The sequence below is a fragment of the Erpetoichthys calabaricus genome, chromosome 7 (genome assembly GCF_900747795.2).
Source record: "Erpetoichthys calabaricus chromosome 7, fErpCal1.3, whole genome shotgun sequence".
Classification (NCBI taxonomy): domain Eukaryota; kingdom Metazoa; phylum Chordata; class Cladistia; order Polypteriformes; family Polypteridae; genus Erpetoichthys; species Erpetoichthys calabaricus.
Window position 1 is genome coordinate 191,214,933 of NC_041400.2, and position 20,975 is coordinate 191,235,907.

Below are 20,975 nucleotides of genomic sequence, written 5' to 3' on the forward strand. Positions count from 1 at the left end.
TAGTGTTAACCTAATTTTGACTCACCCTGTATTTTATCAGTCCCAACCACTTTGTTCTAATGGAGTTTGATTTGTATTTTCCACAATTCTGTTTATTGCAACATTTTTTGGATTTGTATATGAATACTGTATTGGAATGCTTTGAACAAGTGTACCTCAAATATAACCTTTAACCAGAACATTTCTTTTAGTATACTGTATTATATTATATCATGGGCTTTGTTTAAATCTGGCCAAGCTATCCTAACCTTCCCTTAAAATCTACTTAAAAAAATGTTTTGGCTCCAATAAAGATACAGGTAGTCTCTCCAGATTACACCAGTATTTCCAAAAAGAGTGCCGCACTGGGTATGTCTGTCAGGAATGAGATTTTTCAGTGATAGCTTCAGACTAAACGGAAGACAGCACTTGATAAATTACACTATTTATCAATTTGTTTGAAATCCAGCCTAACTCAACTCCAAATCATTCATCGCACACATCTCTCTCAACTAGCAGTTTTCAAAATGCAGTTGAGTCAGGACCTTAATATTGACTGAAGTAATCAGATGCCACCTTCATTAGGTCACATGTTTTGGGATTGTCCCTGGCTAAGACCTTGCTTGAACTAAGTGTTTGCTTATTTATCACACATTTTAGAAGTCATAATTTATTATGATCTCTAACCCACTTACAGCTGTATATGGGGTAAGACCCAATGGGACATTACTTCTTAAAGAACAATCTACATTGAAACTACACTGCTAGCACAGTGTAACACCAAACATAATAAGATCATTTTTTTTTTCTTAAAATACGAAAAAAAAAATCCCTAAGAAGACGAGCAAAAGCCCTTTTTTTGGAATCTGGCAGAAATACAGTGGAACCTCGGTTTGCGAGTAACTTGGTTTACTAGTGTTCTGCAAGACGAGCTAAAATTTTTAATAAATTTTGAATTGATAAACGAACGAGGTCTTGCAATATGAGTAGTATGTATACGCTTTGTCTGCTGAGCGTCATGTGATCACAACTGAGCTGATGGTTCTTCTCTCTCTCTCTCTCGCTGCGGAATTGTAGGCAATCGTCTCCTATTCTCCATCTGAGTCGGCGTGCCTCACTCATATAGTCAACATCCATACAAGTATATACTGTTTACTACAGCATTGTGACTGTGTGTGTGCGCTGTGACGTGCGAGTCCCCATCTTGTACCCCAAAACACGAAGCCGAGTCTCAGTACTTTAGCAACACCAGCTTTATTCAGCTTGAAACAGCAACAGCGCGGTTATTTATTGTAGCGGGATCTGCCACTCTCCTATACACAGATACAGCAGTCAGGCAGGGTCGTGACCAGATTAGTGAGCACGTAATCCTGTGCCCTGCACATTTATAGTGTTCCTTGTTTCTTGTATGACCCATCGACGGCAGGCGCTTATAGGATGTCCGCAATCTTTTCAGATTCGCTTTTACGGTGAACTGCTACAGCGCAGGGAGACCGCGATTGCTTTGGGACGCTCTTCCGCGTGTCGTCCCGTTGGGTGGAATCCCACAAGAGTTTAGAAACTCACTCACACCAGCCATAATTCTTTTCAAAGGTAAAGTGCAGTTTAATTTGTTTTAGGTATTTTACTTTATATTTTGCATTAATCATTTTTCTATGAATAGTTTTGGGTTGTGGAACGAATCATCTGAGTTTCCATTATTTCTTATGGGGAAATTCACTTTGATATACGAGTACTTTGGACTGCAAGCACGTTTCCGGAATGAATTATGCTCACAAACCGAGGTTCTACTGTATACTATTCATGGAGACGATAACCTACCCCAAGAATCACAAGGAAAGAAATTTGTCCTGGCAGCACTGAGTACCAGACAACTTCCCACCCTTGACAGGGTACCATTTCAATAGAACATGAAGACTTGATAGATGAGAGGAAACCATTTAATTCAACTGTATTCGTTTGATAGGCTAAAAGCTGTGCTAATATGTAATCCAGATACTTTTTTAAGGATTTCCAGGTTTCCCCAACTTGGTAGTTAGTTTTAAACTGCACAACTTTGTGTAAAGAAGTGCTTCCCAACTTCCATCTCCTTAATTTATCTACCCAACTAGATACTAATGCACATGCAATGCATGCTTTTGCAAAGCTGGTTAAACGGGTTAGAATCTAAAACATGTCCCTGCATTTTACAAAGACATGTACACTGATCTCAATCTGGCCTAAAGAGGGACACAGCTCTCATTGTGAGGTGCAAACCTAAGATCACTACACCCGAGCATTTAACGCTTTGTGACTGTTAGACTTTTGGCATATTGAGATTGGAGATACTGGTGTTTAGGTAAAGTATGTAAAGTGTAACTGGGGTCATATTGTCTACGAGATCTCAATTATGCAACTTTAATGCAATAGTGGTGGCCCATTCAGTGTTTCAGTTTCTTGCACCACTTTACTAGTGTTAAGCTTTACTGGGCATTGGCTAATGAAGACGTTAGGGCACTTTCTCATTGGTTTGCTCCATCGGGTAGTTCAGAACAAATGTCAAATTATCTTGGGAGGCTACTTAGCCTAGCAAGATCAGTGGCCTAGTTTTTGAAGCCAGCTGATGCTGACCTCTCTCCACCCATTGCTATGAAGTAAAGCAAATGAAATGCCTACTTGTTACTCAGAGCAGCACTCTCCTGCATCTCTGTGAAAATGTTCCACGGAATTCTTCGGTCTGACATGTATATTGATTTATTCTGATAATGAGTTCTTAATTGAAGTTCTATATATTTGGTTACCTACACAGGTGTGTGTGAATATATTAACATAGCAAACCCCTGCTGAACCACTGCATTTATTAACGGGAAGGGTGAAGGTGCTGAAATGCACTACCTGTGCCTTATTAACACTTCTGTACCCAGAATGCATTTCGTTAGCACCTGATGTGTCGTTGCACGTGTTATACCTATGTACGAAACATGACTTGGAGGGTTTAGACTGGAGAGCTGGGGAAATACTGAATGTTGTGTAAAATTAACATGAAAAAAGAAGAAGAAGGAGAAGAAGAAGAAGACTGCAACAGGGAAGTAATTACTGAGAACGCTCTGCTTATGTTGTTCTTGAATGTTGCACCTACAAGAAGAGTTGAAATATCACTTATAATTACATATTACAGCCTGCATGTTTTTTTAAATGTGTCCATCTGTTTGTAATTTGAAGTTGAATTGCGGCTGTCTGACTTTGATGTCACAGACTCCGCCGTGTCCTAACGAGCCTCATTGTTCTTAGCTGTTTGCTTGTGTTTTGTGCAGAATGTCCGCTGCCGCTGATTTTACTGCAAGATCTAAGGTGGCCTCAAAATGACTAATAGAGAGCAGTGATGCTTGCAAGTTCTCTTGGACTGGTGATGCAAAGGTGGACATTTTCATTAAAGCTCAGTGCTTTTTCTTTTTTTCCTTTTCAATGCTTAGATTTTGTTAATGTCAATCTAGCAGTTATCAGCGAGTCCGTAAACCTAAAAGTCCTTTTGTGCTATCTCAGTCGGGAAGCCATGCTGGTGCTAGGTGATGTCCTTTCTGGGCCACGTTTAGTAGCAATGGATTGTTATTGATGCTTTTTTTTTACTGTCTTTGTTTAATATAGTGCCTTTCACAGATGGCTCACTCTCTTTATGCAAACTATTCACTTTTCATAGAAATGCTTTACTACCTTATATGGCTACTTTTTCCAAATGAGAGTAGAGCTTCCAGTCCAACAAGCATTGTTTGGCTAGCTAATACTGTATCTCCATTGACCTCATATTTTAACCAAAGTCCAAGTCTGCACTTCTACTACATAAGAAAGTTCAATTTTTTCAGATTGTCATGGCTGTTTGTCCAAAAAAACACATGACTTGACATAAATATGTTCTTCCCACATTTTCCACCAGTGTCCTCAGCTTTGGCTTTGAATATGTAATTGCAAGGATTCTGCTAGATTCACTCTACAGTTTAATTTGAGAATGTGTAAGACCTGAATGAGGACGCCTTTTAGTGTTTACCGGTGAAGTTCCCTTAATCAGCTGGAGTAAGACATGCTCTTTATTTCTGTTGTAGAGACTGCCACCTGGTGTTCAAGTTATTTAACTGTAAGCCAAAAGGCCAAAACTTTTAAACCCTTCTATGAACTAAATCAGTCAAAGCCAAAACCTGTCAACACTTTGATTGGATCGCTCTATTCCCAAAACCCAATAAGAGCCAGATGGGGTCTCTAACAATATGCTCATCTAAAAGCTGGCACAATTTACAGTTGTGTCGACAAGAATATCTGTTAGTACTACAGCAGCAGTTAATGGTTTCCTATTATTGGAGTCTACTGGAGTAAATCTCCCAGTGGTTATTATAAAACAACGTTTTAAGATGAAGAACATAAATAAATGTTATTTTTTGTCAAAATTCACCCGATGATGCCATTGATGGCTTAGTAGTCTATACCGGCCTTTTTGGCTGACACCTGTGATTTAAAGAAACATATTAAAAAAGATCAGACACACCACTTCACAATATACTTTATTTAACAATATATTCCATTCAGCTAAAAGGGGATTATTTGTTCACACAAAATATGACTTAAATAAGGTAAAGCTAATAGCAAATCATAAATATAGGGTGGTCCAGATCTAATTATGCAATTTTCATTACATTAAAACGTATTAAGTTTATTACATAGAGAATTCACAGCACCTGCTCTGCACATAGATATTTCACTTACAATTCTTTTTGTTGCCGATAGATGGCAGCACCTGCCCTGCATTCCAAAATGGCGGGGAGACGGTTGTCAGTTAGTGTTAGTTAGTTAGTTTGTGAATTTCCCCTTGGGATTAATAAAGTATCTATCTATCTATCTATCTATCTATCTATCTATCTATCTATCTATCTATCTATCTATCTATCTATCTATCTATCTATCTATCAGTTGAACAGTTGCATAATTAGATATGGACCACCCTGTATATGTATATATATATATATATATATATATATATATATATATATATATATATATACTGTATATATACTGTATATATATATATATATATATATACTGTATATATACTGTATATAGACATGCACACAAACACATTTCAAACGCAAACTACATAAAGTGTAAATATCTTAGAATCTATTTATTACTGTATCATAATGTGTCTTAGTGCCTTCAAGAAAGGCACTAGATAGATAGATAGATAGATAGATACTTTATTAATCCCAGGGGGAAATTCACACTATATTTAACATTAAGTCTAAAACAAACAGTTTAGGAGGAAAAGGATTTTTGAGGAAAAAAGTCAAGTTTTATCAACTTTTAACACTTTATATTGTTTGTATTGTTTACTGAGAATAGTTTGGTGGGTTGAAAAGAAGAAGCTTCTTCTGCTACAGTCTTATCCACAGAATGATTACACCATTGTAACAAGAGACCGCTCCAGTTGTATTCCATTTATTCTTGAAGAGCACTCGTCATTGCCTACAGGCTAAGGGTGCTTGTTCAAATCTCCATCTATAAACATAATAATAGAAATCATTAACAACATGCATGAACACACAAATTATGTCAAACACACAGTAAAACAGATTTCAGTTTGATTAACATAAACAAGTCATCAAAATATAAATCTCTTAGCACTATAATTGAGTTATAGTCAGCTGAGAGCAGAGGAGTGATAAACAAAAACTCCATTCACCTGCATTCCTGAATTATGAGATTTTTTTTTATGACTTATAACATTTTTTTTATATGTCATATACATATATATATATATATATATATATATATATATATATATATATATATATATAATATTATGTACAGTATATATATATATGTATATATATGTTTATATTTATTGAAACACATCATTGCAGTTGACCTAGGTGTTTTGCCATGAGCTAAGTTAATTGGAAAGCGGTTATTTTACAAATAGCCTTGATTCACTGTAGTGAGTCTGTGTAGCTTCCAAGCTTTCACCACTGAAAAATATTTTTTCCCTATATACAGTATAGTGAGCAAACGAACACTTACTTCACCCAGAGAGGAAGAGCAGCAGATCTGCACCCACAAAATCGACCATACATGGCTTTTGAGAAAGCAGCCAGTTCCCAAAAGCAGCAGCAACATCTTCTACCCTAACTCCATAGAAGTCATCTTTAAACTTATAAGTCCCTTTCTAAGAAAACCTCACAATGCATTTGCCTTTCTATCGAATTACCATTGTACCACAGCCAGCCATCTCACTGAAATAAAACCAAAAAAATTACCTGTAATCACAAAGGTTAACAATTTGAGAAATATGGATGCTGTTGAGATAGCCAATTGTGACTTTTAGGTATGCGATACGCTTTTGATCAATATCCTTCCTATTTTAATAGATCTTTATTGTGTCTTTCTGTAGCATCCCAAACTGCAATGCATGAACTTTGACTTTGCATGTTGTTGTAACTCATAACTCTGTTTATCTGGTCATGATCTGTTCATGTTATATACAGTATATAGATTTGTGCAGTTTGCTAAATGATTACTGCCCAGGTCTAGGGGAAAGTTAACTATCCCAAATGGCCATTTAAGACAGGACACTCCCATAAGCACCATCCACAGATGGTTCATGTTAAAATTTTGCACTCCACTCACTCCTCCAAACAAACTGGTTTTGCCTTGGAGGGGAGTGGAGATGAGCTAACAATTGCATTTCCTTTCGGGTGCCATGATTTGGATAGAAAAACAACAATCTGCAGAGGCTGTTCCCCCTCCCTAAGACGTACAAGCAGAGCACCATTTTATGTAATTTTTCTGTTAAAGTGACTTTAATGTTGTTTTGCTGTACATGGCAATACGTCCACTTCTCAGTAGTTCACTAGGTATCATCATTTGATTTGCAGGGGCATGACCCTCTGGAGAGTGTTCATCCTGTCTTCCGTTGCATCACTTATCAAAGAAGGCTTGCAAAGTGTGACTGCCTGCTAGAAAAGAATCCAAGTATCCCAAACAGGTTTGAGCTGGCCAGTGGCAGTGCATTTTGCACATGTGTGTGTCTCTGTGTGTCTGTGTCTGCTTATGTGAGTGCAGCGAGAGCATCCAGGAGCATGAGGTCACTCTTCAGCTAAAGTGCATGGGCCTGGCCTTCTTTGGGTATGGAATGGTGTCGTGTTAAAGCCATGCATGCATGCACTTTGTGTTAGAATAATTGACTTCACAAAGCACCACTCACTTTCACTTGGAGGCCACTGGCCTTCAGTGCTCTGAATGATCTGCCTGCACTGCAGATCATTGTTGTTCTTGTGATTGCACACGCTGTTAAAGGTGTTGTGAGACATAAAGATTGGCTAATGTTATGTTATGAAAAGGTAAATAAAACAATGGACTCCACTCGTCTCCATATTTCATGTAGAGTTTACTGTGGCACTAATTTGATTGTGAAGCTTTGCATTTTAAAGTTGGGTTGCACTGGAATATGTGGCCAATGTGTCAATAGTTATTCAATTTTTCTTTTTCTGTGTTTATTTTGTATATCACTGTGAGGGAAATTTTCTGCGTTCCAAAGACTTTGTGTCCATCACTACCAGCACATCTACCATGAAGATGATGAGATCATATAATACTTTTAAAGTGTAGTATTTATATATAATATGTTTTGTTCAGTGATTAGATTTAGATATTTTGCTACCTTTCAATCTATACAAAACAAAGGCTGTAAGATGGGCTATCCTGTTCTCGGGACTGGTGGCTAATGAATTATTTTACAGCTATGTTAACGAAATTATCTTAGACTTCATAAGTTCAAGTAACTCTATATTTATCAGCATTTGTCATAATGAAGTAAAGGTGTTTGCATGGTAGATGCTCCAGCAGATCTTCAGTAATAAAGCGACGTCCACTGGAACTATTGCAGTGGTGATCTCATCTATTTTATAAAGACAAATTCACCAGGAATCTCCTTTTTGTAATCCTAAAGAGCTTTATGTTGCATTCAAGGATGGCAGTAATAAAGAAATGTGTAATATGGAACAAAGCACATGTGTGTATTTAATATAACTGAATAATTCTTTGCATTTATATAGCACTTTTCTCAAAGCGCTCAGCAATTGCAGGTTAAGGGCCTTGCTCAAGGGCCCAACAGAGCAGAGTCCCTATTGGCATTTACAGGATTTGAACCGACAACCTTTCGATTGCCAGTGAATGGTCAATGTCTGGAATTTGCCAGCTGTCCGGGCATGGGTTTTCTTTTAGGGAATGTAGTTTTCCACCCACATCCCTAAAGACATGGAAGTTACTTGTTGATTCCAAACTGCCGCATTGTGAGTAAATATGAAGGGGGGGGGGGGTAATGTTAGAGAGAGTGGACCATGAGGTCAACTGCCACCCAGTCCACAATTTGTTTAATCTTTGCTCCCAGTGTTATCAGAATAGGCTTCAGGGCCCCTGCATCGATGAATTAGGATTAGTGGGCTGGAGAATGTTATGCTCTTAATTCTCACTTTATATTTGCTTGCAATTTAATTTAAAATGCACACACACATATATATATATATATACACATACACATACATATGTATATATATACATACATATATATATATGTCAGATTTTTAATTGTTGATTATCTTCCTTTTTGCGGCCTGACTGAGTTTTTTTCTTTAAAACCAGAGTGACCAAATGCTTGTATGTAACACTTCTCTTAACTGGTGTTCACCCACCATGATGGGGAGGTGTAAGTGTGTTGCACATTAACTTAAATCGAGAGATACAATGTGCATAAGAAAATGCTCCTAAATTTCTGAAGACAATTTGCTCCAAAATTCTTCCTCTGAGTCCGTTTTTGGTCATTGAGTTGTGTGGTTCAGTAAACACATTCTACTTCTCAAAATGTGTACTGTATTGAAAGACGCATTTGTGAGTGTCTGTCATAAACAAGCACAGATACCGTATATACTCGCGTATAAGTCGGGTCTTGAAACCCGAAAATAAAACCAGACACCGACTTGTATGCCCATTCAAAAATGCGACACTTCATTTTTTTTTTTTTTACATTTTCTTGCCTCCTCCAATCTTGCACCAGTTTCTCAGACACAATGAATTTTGTTGCAGCAGCGCAGTTACCAATTTCTTTCGGCACTTCAATGACTTTTAATTTAAAACCAGCTTCATATTTTCTTGAAAATTTATATATGTATTTATTGAATGCTCCATCATAGATAAGGGATGCTCTTACGATAAAGGTGTATGAGGGTGGGAGATACAAAAAACACAAATCAGTGCAAATGTCACTTCAGAATAGTTTGGTATTACTGTATGGTCACGTGGGCACAATACATAGAAAAGGCAGTGTGTTCAGTGGTTACTCTCTCTCAGAAGGGCATTGGCATATCATAATCTCTTGGACCAACAGCGTGAGTTTTCCCCATTTGACTTATACGACCAACATTATAAAATACCAGAAATTATATTGTAAAATCAAGTCCAGACTTATCTTAACTTAAACACGAGTATATACAGTAGATGTTTTGCTTAAAGACCACAGTGTCTTCTTGTTTTCCTCCCTTTTCAGTGATGCTTTAATTGTGGGCCTCACTTTTCATATGTCCAGTCATGCATTGCTGATGCCAATACTGTGTGCATTATATGAACTCCAGTTCAGTTCACTTTATCTTTATATAAGGCACTCATAAATCAGATGTTTAGTTAGGGTACAGAAGGCTATTGTTCATTACAAATGGACAGAAGTTTCATATATATGGCACTTCCGATTAACGCGCTCAGAACACAGTACACAGTTGCAGATTTAATATTCAATTCAATAAAATGTTATGGTGCTTGTTGTTCAGAACAAGCCTTTAAAACAAGGGGGACCCCTGTGATATAATGAGAGACTTCAAAGAGCAGAAGAAAATAGCTCAACAGAGTTAAGGGGAGGGGGGCTTGCACAAAGTGGAAGAGGACCGACTAGCATTGAATCAGAACACAGTAACATAATGGCATAAAGCAGAAGCTAGACTTCCCTAGTCACAGTGGGCTTATTTAGAATCACCAGTAAACTTGTCATATGTAAGAGGTGAACAAAATTACAGAAACATCTGACACTATGTTAATATCAAGGAATAAGGCCACTGTTTGCCTTCAGAACAGCTTTTCTGTTTCTTCGGATGTTTTCCTGAACTGTGTAGTAGGTTATTACACAATTCTTCAAGGAGCTAGATAGAGAGTGTGACCACTAGAGGGCATCCCGGAACCCCAAAATCTTGATACAGTTTCACAAACTCAAGTCCAGTGTTCAAATATCCTTTATCATTTTGAAGACAGCACCTTTACAGACTTCTTTAAAGTCGCACACTCGCACACAATGACCAATATGTTCCTTTCTTCCTCCAAACCTCCTCCTCAAGCAAACTTTGTCCTCCTCCTGTTCTGAATCTGGCATGACGCAGAGGAACCACTTGTAGGACAGGCAGAACCCACTGGGAACAGGGAAATCCATTCTTGGCAGCTTGCCCAACTGGAGTACAATTCCCAGATTGCCCAGCGGACGTGAGAATGGGTGATCCAGCCGATGGATTCCACCACCTAGTGCAATGGGGGAGTATACAGCCCTGATAGGCCATCTTCCCATGCCTTTCCATGCCATGGTCCCATTTGGTGCCCTCCATCCACTATAACAGCCCTTTGGTCAGGCAAGGAACCATCCGTCCCAGTCAGGAAGCTAGTCCATCCCTGCCTTACTATATAATAGATAAATAGACAGAGTGTACTTTATTAGAATTTATTTATTGGAATCCCAATAAAAGTTCAATGATGTTTACGGCTGGTGATTTGGGAGGCTATAGATGACATATAATTACATTATGGTGTTCATGAAACCACTCTTGAATTAGATTTCTGCTATGGAAGAGGGAATTATCATCATGGAATAAAAGCATATCATGAAGTAACAGTGTTTCCACCACATGGTGCTCCTGGTCCTGCACAATGGCCTCATATTCCTTGGCCATTATACAACCAATTAGGACCATCACCAAGCCCAATGACTCCTTTAAGATAGCTGCCTTTTTCCTAATGGATCTGCTACCATGTTTAACAGACATTGTTGGCTGAAGGTATCATTTGAATTTCTCCATATAGAGAACTATCTAGATGTAGGTACTAGGTTCAAAGATACTGTAACTCATCAGACTCTCTTACTCTTCCTGTTGTTTAGAGGTCCAGGTTTTGTGCTTCTTACACCAAGATGCACATCTCATTTGGACTTGGATACAAATTTCCAAATTACACGGCAACCATAAATTCAAGCTTTGTGAATCTCACCATATCTAACTTTTGTTGAGACTGGATAGCTGAAGTGTTTCTTCATCTCTGTGGTCATTTTTTTAAGGCTGTACTTCTGTGGCATTTAGTAACTGTCGTATGAAATGTCGCGCTGTCCCTGTTGGTGAGTTTTGATTTGTAACCACTTTTTATCTTTGCTGATGAATTCTGCTCTTTTTGTCCCATAATTATTTTTGCAGTTTTTGTGATTGATGCACTAGCAATTCAGGCACCAACTATATCGTCTCTTTAGATCCTTACAAACGCTGTTTATTTTTTTATATTTTTAAAGAAACCATTATGCAACAATAGAAAATTTTTAAAAATAAATTACATCCATCCATCCATCCATTTTCCAACCCGCTGAATCCGAACACAGGGTCACGGGGGTCTGCTGGAGCCAATCCCAGCCAACACAGGGCACAAGGCAGGAACCAATCCCGGGCAGGGTGCCAACCCACCGCAGGACACACACAAATACACCCACACACCAAGCATACACTAGGGCCAATTTAGAATCTCCAATCCACCTAACCAGCATGTCTTTGGACTGTGGGAGGAAACCGGAGCGCCCGGAGGAAACCCACGCAGACATGGGGAGAACATGCAAACTCCACGCAGGGAGGACCTGGGAAGCGAACCCAGGTCTCCAGGTCTCCCAACTGCGAGGCAGCAGCGCTACCCACTGCGCCACCGTGCCGCCCAAATAAATTACATGCCTCATATTATTCATAGAGATGCAATGAAAAGCAAATTCTGGGCTATTAGTGATTATTGATCTTTTTTCTGTCTATTTACCTGTTCCAAAATTTCATTTTTTTCCTGTTTCTTCAGCTTTCAGTTTATATGCATAACTCCAACCATCCATCCATTATCCAACCCACTATACCCTAACTACAGGGTCACGGGGGTCTGCTGGAGCCAACTTCAGCCAACACAGGGTGCAAGGCAGGAAACAAACCCACGCATACCCATACCCATACACACCAAGCACACACTAGGGACAATTTCGAATCACCAATGCACCTAACCTGCATGTCTTTGGACTGTGGGAGGAAACCGGAGCACCCAGAGGAACCCGTTTTCTTAATGAATCCATGAGTTATTTTCCCTAAACATATTTCACCTTTCTCAATGAGCTTAGTTTCAGAAACAAATCACATTAAACGTTCATACATCCAAATTCTCTTTATATTGTTAGTTGTTTTAATTGGAAACATGGTGTACTACAGCCATGAATATCCAAGTAATGAACCCATAAAGACAGTGTCCTTTACGATAACTAATTGTAACTCACTTTTATTCTTTCTCTAGACAAACAAAACAAGTGCAGCACACACAGTTATTGAGCTGTAGTAAAAAAAATAAGCACATAACTGACATTTTACCAAGCAAACCACACAGAGTCCAGCGAGCAATACTGTTTGTGCTGAGTATAGATAGCAAACCATTGTATCAGTGGAGTCAATGAAGGGCTAAGTCAGCTTGTATATGCAAACAGGAAGAAAACACGTAATAAAGTATATTAAAAAGAACGAGAGACAACTTTTCATCTGGGTGGCCTTCACCACGTGTATCACAGCATGTTGATGCTGATGAAGGTTATACAGTTGAAATGTTGCGTCTCTGACTTTATTCTGTCACATCATATCGGTCTAGCAAATCAGAAATAATCTTGACAACGTCTTCAGTATTGATGAATCTTCTTAATCCATTATCAGCCAATACTGTACTGACATGATGACAAAGATACTGTGCATTCTTAATTATTGTATTAATTTAGTTCTATCTATCTATCTATCTATCTATCTATCTATCTATCTATCTATCTATCTATCTATCTATCTATCTATCTATCTGTGGTTTTATAGGGTGACATGGTGGTGCAGTAAGTAGCACTGCCACTTCACAGATCCCCCTTTCTATATGTTGTACCTGGGGTTGTTTGTATGTTCTCTCTGTGTCTGTGTGGGGTTTCCTTCTGGTCCCCCCCTTTACCTCCCATATGCCCAAAGACATGATGTTTATGTTAATTGGTGTTTACAGAATGTCCATTTGTGGATGGGTCCTGTGAGGAATTGGAACCCCATGCAGAGATGTTTCTTACCTTGCACTCAGGTCTGCCAGGATATGCCAAGTCCCACCACAGCACTGAAATATATGAAGAAGATTTAAAAATGAGCTGAATTTTAACATACTGTATAGAAAAGGTGAAGGTCCTTTCATGCTTTACCTTCTTCGACCCCCTAGGTACTTTTATATATTTAAAACTGTCCTTTTCATTTAAAGTTGGAGTAGCTTGACAGCATCTGGCCTCAAAAAACATGCTGCAGTCACTGTAATGAGTTCCTACGGAATGGAAATCTTCTTAACAGTAGAAATACTTGCCTCAGTGCCGTTGTTTGGGACTGACAAAAGGCTTTTCATTCCTAATGAAAGCACTTTGAGCCTCTCTTTAACACTTGACGGGTGCTCATTTGCTTATGGTTATCCTTTTTATTCCTTAATTTATTATTATTTCTATAAATACCATCTGCTCCTGTCTTTGTTCTCTAATTACTACAATATAAATAACAACAGTAGCTTCTGGATCCTCCTCTGAAGGAGCTGAAGATTATAACATCAGTGTTTTTTTCTTTTTTAAAGAAAAGGTGCAAACTTCCTCACCTGCACTGCTTGTGTGAACAGCAGGTGTGACAGAATAAAAAACACACAACTTGTCAGTGATTTAGTGTGTTTGACAAGATATTGACTGTGTGCGCTGCTACACGCACACTTTAGCGGCTCCTACCTGTGGCAGCGTCTTTCACGCCAATGGATATGCTGGATGCATCTGGATGGAGCTGTCAAATATTTGACTACTTCAGAACAGAGCTTTAGTTTTTTAACAGTACCGATGCCATCATGTCTGATTTTCTTCTTCCTCTGGAGAACTTTTGGGTACTTGGAACTACCAACCAAATGAGTTAACATTCTTAGCTGTACCATAGGTGGGCTTGATATAGCACAGTTCAAAGGCTTATAATATTAATTTTTATTATAAGAAAAAAATAGCATACACTTCATGTAAGATTACGGGTTTATAAACATTTGGACGGCAAAAACACATCTGTGTCAGAGTGGTAGCACCTATGGGATGTTTCCATGTGAAAGTATTCTTTAATAAGAAAAGTAATGTAGAGGTCTAGATGCTAATTTATGTAAAATCTTAACAAACCCAATGCAGATTCTTTAGATGGGGCTATACAAAGATATTTGCTTGCTCAGGTGTTCTTTATCCATAATTAGCTTTTGTTTGAATACCTCAAAACTTTTAGTGGCAGAAGTTTGCAGTAATAGGGACAACACTGTATAAGATTAAAGTTTGGAGAGAACAGATTGATACAGTAAATGTTTACTCCACGTTACCCAGTGAGTACAGACAGGGCAGCTCTAGGTACTGTATGTGTGGTGCAGTTTACTGCCTTGAGCCCAGTGAACCCTCATGAACTTGGGAATGAATTTTAATGCATTATTTATATCTCTCTATTATAAAAAAAAATCCTGGAAAGCAAAACCAAGACGACGATACATGATCTTCTCGGAAGACATTTAAAAGACCCGCGAGACAAAAGGGACTGGCCACGGAGCTCTCGCGGGGACTGTAAACACGAGACTTGGTGCCAAGAGATTGTCCCAGGGATGTCTCGTTGGGATGTGGAACATGATATTCTTGCAAGACACGCCCTACTAACAAAAGAGATCATATAACAGCACACCCATCAAAAAACACTCAGTGGTGTAAAAGCACGTAGTACACACAGATCATATGCTCTCAACACATATAAAGCGTATGAGGACAATACGGAGAATAGAGACCCAAATGCGTTGGAGAGAAAAAAAAGCAGATAAGAGATTATGAAAGTAGTGGAATTCGAAAGGCTCAAACAAACGATGGCGCGATACACATGCAGAGAAAGGTACAGAATATGACAGCAGTAAAATTCGAAAGTATTGTACCGTCCCAGCCAGGTTGAGGGCTTTTTGGTTTTAAGTGACTGTTAGGTCCGATTGAGGGAGGGCAGAGTACAGCACGGAAGACTGATAGCAGGGTATTGATTGATGCGGTAAGGGGGGCGAGACCCAGGGGAGGAGGGGTTAGAGAGGGTGCTAGAAAGTTGTGTTTGGGGTTACGAAGTCGGCGATTGTTCAAGTAAAACTTTTGTGACACTTTCTTACGTCAGTTGCTACAGTATCAAAAAAAAGATAGTAAAGATCGCATTACTGCAATCAAAAGGTGATTAATTATCAGAACCAGGTGTAATTGAAAAAATACCAGGCCAGATCGAGGTCAAAAATAAAAGGCAAAGAGTAGACAACAAAGTCTTTTCGCATTCGCATCATTCAGTGCACAAAACATGGATTTACACAATAATGGACCATACGCTATGAGAATCTGTGGTCCTGGAACAGTTAAAGGAAAGACAAGTTAAATTTCAAACAATACACAGTTCGGTCAGGTGTATATTGATGATCACGGAGAAGCGATGCAAATTTTAACAGGCAAAAAGAAAGGTAATGTATATATTCCACGAATAACATTACACACCAAAGGAGATCGTGATATGCCATTCGTATTAAAATGTTTACAGTTTACCATGAGAATAGCTTTTGCTATGACAATCAATAAATCATAGGGACAAACATTATTATTTATTAGAGAAACGAAACAATATTCACTCACGGGCTATTATATGTTGTGTTGTCACAATGTGTCTCCAAAAAATATTGTTTTTAATGAAGCTTTAAAGTAAAAGTGCAAATAATGAAATTAAAACAATTCCAAAGAAAAAAAAAATGTAAAATTGTATATCCGATTAACCAAACACAGGGGTTGGCGAGCGAAGCGAGCAGGGGGCAAAGCCCCCTAGTAATATATAATATAATATTCATTTGACTTAGTCATGCATGACTAAGGCAGATAATGCAGTGCCAGCACCAAACAGTGAACACAAATCACACAAACACACAAAATACACAACAGGTTGGCTCGTGCACTGGTCAGTATGTGCAATTGTTGAGTAGCCTTATGGCTTGTGGATAGAAACTGTCCCTCCGACTAATGGTGTGAGTACTATTTTGTTCTTAATGGGGGAGGAAAAGTGACCATGCAGGAAGACTTTAATGATGCTGTTTGTCATTCTGTCTCACTGGGTGTTATGGAAATCCTGAACTGAAGCACCATATATGTACTCACGTAAGTCGGGACTTGAAACCTGAAAAATCGATCATAAAATCAGACCCTGACTTATACGGCCGTTCAAAAATATGACACTTCATTTTTTTTTTTTTTTTTTTTTTTACCTCTTCTCGCCTCCTCCAATCTTGCGCCAGTTTCTCAGACACATCGAATTTTGTTGCAGCAGCGTAGTTACCAATTTCTTTCACCACTTCAGCAACTTTTAATTTAAAAACAGCTTCATATTTTCTTCTGATCGAACGCTCAGTTGTAGATAAGGGATGCTCATACAATAAAGGTGTTATGAGGGTGTGAGATACAAAAAACACAAAAAAGTGCAAACATCGCTTCAGAATAGTTTGGGTATTACCGTGTGGTCACGTAGGCACAATACATAATAAAAAAGGCAGTTGTTACTCTCTCAGGTGGGCGTTAGCATATCATAATCCCTTGTACCAATAGCATGAGTTTTCTGCATTCGACTTATACGACTTACATTATAAAATATCAGAAATTATACAGTAAAATCAAGTCCCGACTTATCCGCGGGAGAACTTATCCATAAGTATATATGTTATATACTGTGTAGATAGATAGATAGATAGATAGATAGATAGATAGATAGATAGATAGATAGATAGATAGATAGATAGATAGATAGATAGATAGATGGATATGCACAGAGCCCAAAAATATGTACAATTACATCAATCCTGCCTTCCTGTAGTGTAAAAAATGAACACTTAAACAATTTACACTAAAGTCTGGCTAACAGAGCAAGGGATGCAAGCTTGACTAAGCGGCTCTGCCCCTGACTGGAATGAGCAGTAGACAAGTGGTTCTAAATCAGAACTGACTGCTGTTCATTCCCAAGTTGTAGTTTAAAATTTAACACATCTACTTTTGACAGGTAGCATGCTACAGTAACTTTAAAGAGAAAGCTTGGGTTGCTGATGGAAAAGGTGTTGGAGAGGCCAGCAGCACTTACTTTGTGGTCTCTGTGGGGATCCCAATGCCTCAATGAAAGGACGGAGACACTGGGCTGTAAAAATGACATCGAACTTCGGATGAGACATAAAACTGAGGTCCTGAATCTCTGTGGTCACAAAGGATCAATGGGCATCCTTTTTTAAGAGTAGGGTGTGTCCAGATGTCCTGTCTAAATTTGCCCACCATGACCATTCTGGCCCCCTAATCATCCCCTATCTCTAATTGGCAAACGCTCTGTCTCACCCACTACCTGAAAATGGCTGCCTTCGCATCATCCAAGTGAGTGCTACAACACTGGTGGCGGTTAAAGTGGCTCCCCACTTGCTGCGTAAAGCCTTTAATTTAATGAGAAAAGTGCAATATTACTGTAAAGAATTATTCTTATTATAATCATCATTATCTTAAGTGCAACTCAATACACAATTCTAGTTACCTGTGTTTCCATTTGACCCCCAACTCCTGCATATTAATGGCTTTTCACCGTCTATATTGTGAACAGTAGGGGGTGCTCTTGTGCCATTCTCAAACTTTTTTAAAGACCAAGAAGCCAAAATTATAAATCAGGAAGGGGTTTATAATAAAGAAGGGTAATGCTGTAGTGAATGTATAATTTGTAAGTTAAAAATAACTAATTTTTAATGAAACAATTTTAAGGTAAGTAGATTATTGAGACGAGTAGTCCATGAACAGGCAGAGGTCATAGCACAGGGATGAGCAGACGAATTACCAAAACGAAAATTCATGGTGAAAAATTCTTTCCAAAGTCAAAGATAAGAAAACTCTGCATTTTGGTGAACTGCTCTGTACTTCACAATTGTAAGTCTTTCCCTTTGGGTGAGGACACAAGTTCATCCATCCATCCATCCATTTTCCAACCCGCTGAATCCGAACACAGGGTCACGGGGGTCTGCTGGAGCCAATCCCAGCCAACACAGGGCACAAGGCAGGGAACCAATCCTGGGCACAAGTTCATGCACATCATATATTTTCATAACTGCAATGATGTAATTTGTCCCATCTCTGTCCACTCATGTGGTTAGCAGCTTGTGTTGTTACTCTCAACTCATTTAAACAATGTGGAAAGTGACAGCAGCCATTAAGAAAGCACTTGACAAAATGGTGACACAGTGACAACACAAAAATAACAATAAAGGTAAGCAACAATAAAAATAACAATATTGACACATCAAAAAATTAAATAAAATTAATAAGAATAATACATTAACAACTACAGTAAGGAAAACACAAAGTACAAAGAAAAAGATCAAAAACCTAATCTCGGAAATGATTTGACCTTTTATGAGAGAATGGTTTAATTTTATATAAATACGTGTGTGTGAAGGCAGATTAATAAGTAAACAGAAAGAAACTTGTAACAAAGTCAAAAGTGAAAAACCAAAGATTTAAATCCGAAGTATACACAAATCAAACCCAAACAAATTTTTTTCTTTCACTAAAGTTTTTCTCTCTAACAAAGTCCGGAAAATACTAGAACATGTGGCTCAGTTTTAAATGAGATGGCCGTGATGCCAAGTCAGAAGGATGTGCATTATGGCAACCACAGTCCCACAGCACCTTTTAAGTCCTTGGGCTCATCTGGTAAAACTGGATGGTCACTCACTAAATTTATTTCACAATATACATGTATATGTGTAAGTCAGACAGAGACTCACAGACACAGGGAGAACATTCAAACTCCACACAGTGATTGGATCTGAGTTTGAAACCGTGGAGTTTTTGAGTGGGAGCTGACCACTGTACCAGGGTTCTGTTATCTATGAATCTTATTCAAATTGATTAAACAACAGACATATTTGGAGACACTGCTTTAAAGATGAATTTTTTAACATGCCCCAGGGTCTGATCCGTGTAAATCCCATGCTCTTTGTTGTGCCTTTGTTTTGCGGCAGGCTGTGCTCCTGGCAGACATGTTCAGGAAATCAGCCGCAGAGAAGACTTCTTTAATTGTCTGCGGGAATCATGGTATACAGTAGAAGTAGAAAACACAGGCTATCCCACGGGATGCCCCGATGTGCGTGCACATGCCTGGAAGCTAACATGTCCCTTTGTCTTGGATCTTGTATATGTGCCTTTCTAAATTTATTTCACTGAATTGCATTCATTTGACATCTCATGGCCTACATTAGTGTCCATGAATGCTACCTTTGGTGGTGATGAAACATCAAGTTTGACCCATGAGAGCTGCAGTCTGGTCCCAATATGATGTTGCAAGTGCCAGAGATACTTAACATGAATTTACTCACTCATTGTTCCCTTTGGAAATGGCAAGTAGCTGCAAGATAAGGCGCTTACCATATCAAAGTGCAGGCCGTAATGAACTACAGACAGAATGGGTAGCAGGCAGACCCCAGTGGAGGAGGAAGGGGCACGGTATGGAGGTTATACATTATGTATGAAGCCTACGGTAAAGATTTTATGGGAGAGGAAAGCTGATAGAGAGTTTATGAAATGCATACACCAGTTTTACACCATGAGACCAAAAGTCTTGATTAACAGAGTAAAAGCAGAAAACGAGGCCAGGGCTGACAGGATAATCATTGGCTTTGAGTTGTAGTCCAGGTGATGCTCAGCAAGTCTGCCAGCTTCACTTTCTCAACCTCCATTTCTAACTACACAAGCCAGTTCCATTTCTAATGGGCAAAACACCCAAAAGTCTTAAACAGGTTTCCAGTCTTATTCAGTATTTCCTTTTATCTTTAACAAAACAATGGCCAATTTGAGAGCTGAGGACAAATGAGGTCTGAATTACAGCTTCAGCCTAACATTTCTAATGATAAAAACCTAGAATCATCTGCCACAGGTTAACCTCTGGTCACTATCTTTAGCTTAAATTCATTATTACCCATACTGTATAACAGTGCACCAGACATCAACTTTAATGAAGTATTTAAAGATATTCAAGATGCAAGGACGCTTGATCACTACAAAGCAATACATCCCCACTTCTGGTATATCAAAGAGTTTGGGTTAAACCAATGTCCTCGCTGTTTTTTTTAACTTCTGTGTCTATTCTCTTCATTCTCCATTTTTTTCTGGTTATCTTATATAATTTTTTTCTTCCTGATACGTCTGTGAAGAATAATGTGTTGTTTAATTAGTATTTTTAGTATTATTTTGTGACATCATTTTCTGGGTTTGTTTGCTCATGCGACACATTATTTTGTATTCTGTACATTTTTTGGTTACTGGTATTTTCAGTATAACCCTGTATATTTGATAGCACTTAATGGAATACTTCGCCCAGATATATATATCTTGTATATAAATGTCTATGCATGAAAGTGTGTGTCAGTTCGGCCCGGAAGTGAGACGTGGAGTTGGGGTAAGGGCTCCTCCTCCTAGGAAACAGAAAACTCGCTTAGCCGCTAATAACACAAGCAAGGCCAGCATGTCAGCAAAAGGAAACCTCAGAAGAAAGACAAAGTCACTTAGCCGCTAACAGCGGCAAAATCAA

At 38.6% G+C, this 20,975-nt stretch overlaps 1 protein-coding gene across 3 annotated transcripts in view; it reads left to right on the top strand.

The window, feature by feature from the left end:
* bnc2 (basonuclin 2) overlaps positions 1-20,975 on the top strand; it is a 766,921-nt gene that overhangs the window by 703,757 nt on the left and 42,189 nt on the right. The window contains exons 6-7 of one of the 3 annotated variants that reach the window (XR_003716780.2): positions 3,273-3,375; positions 6,876-6,985. The exons of the other annotated variants lie outside the window; for them this stretch is intronic. The gene's annotated coding sequence lies outside the window, so the exon portion shown is untranslated. The remainder of the gene's footprint in view (positions 1-3,272; positions 3,376-6,875; positions 6,986-20,975) is intronic. 3 annotated transcript variants of the gene reach the window in all.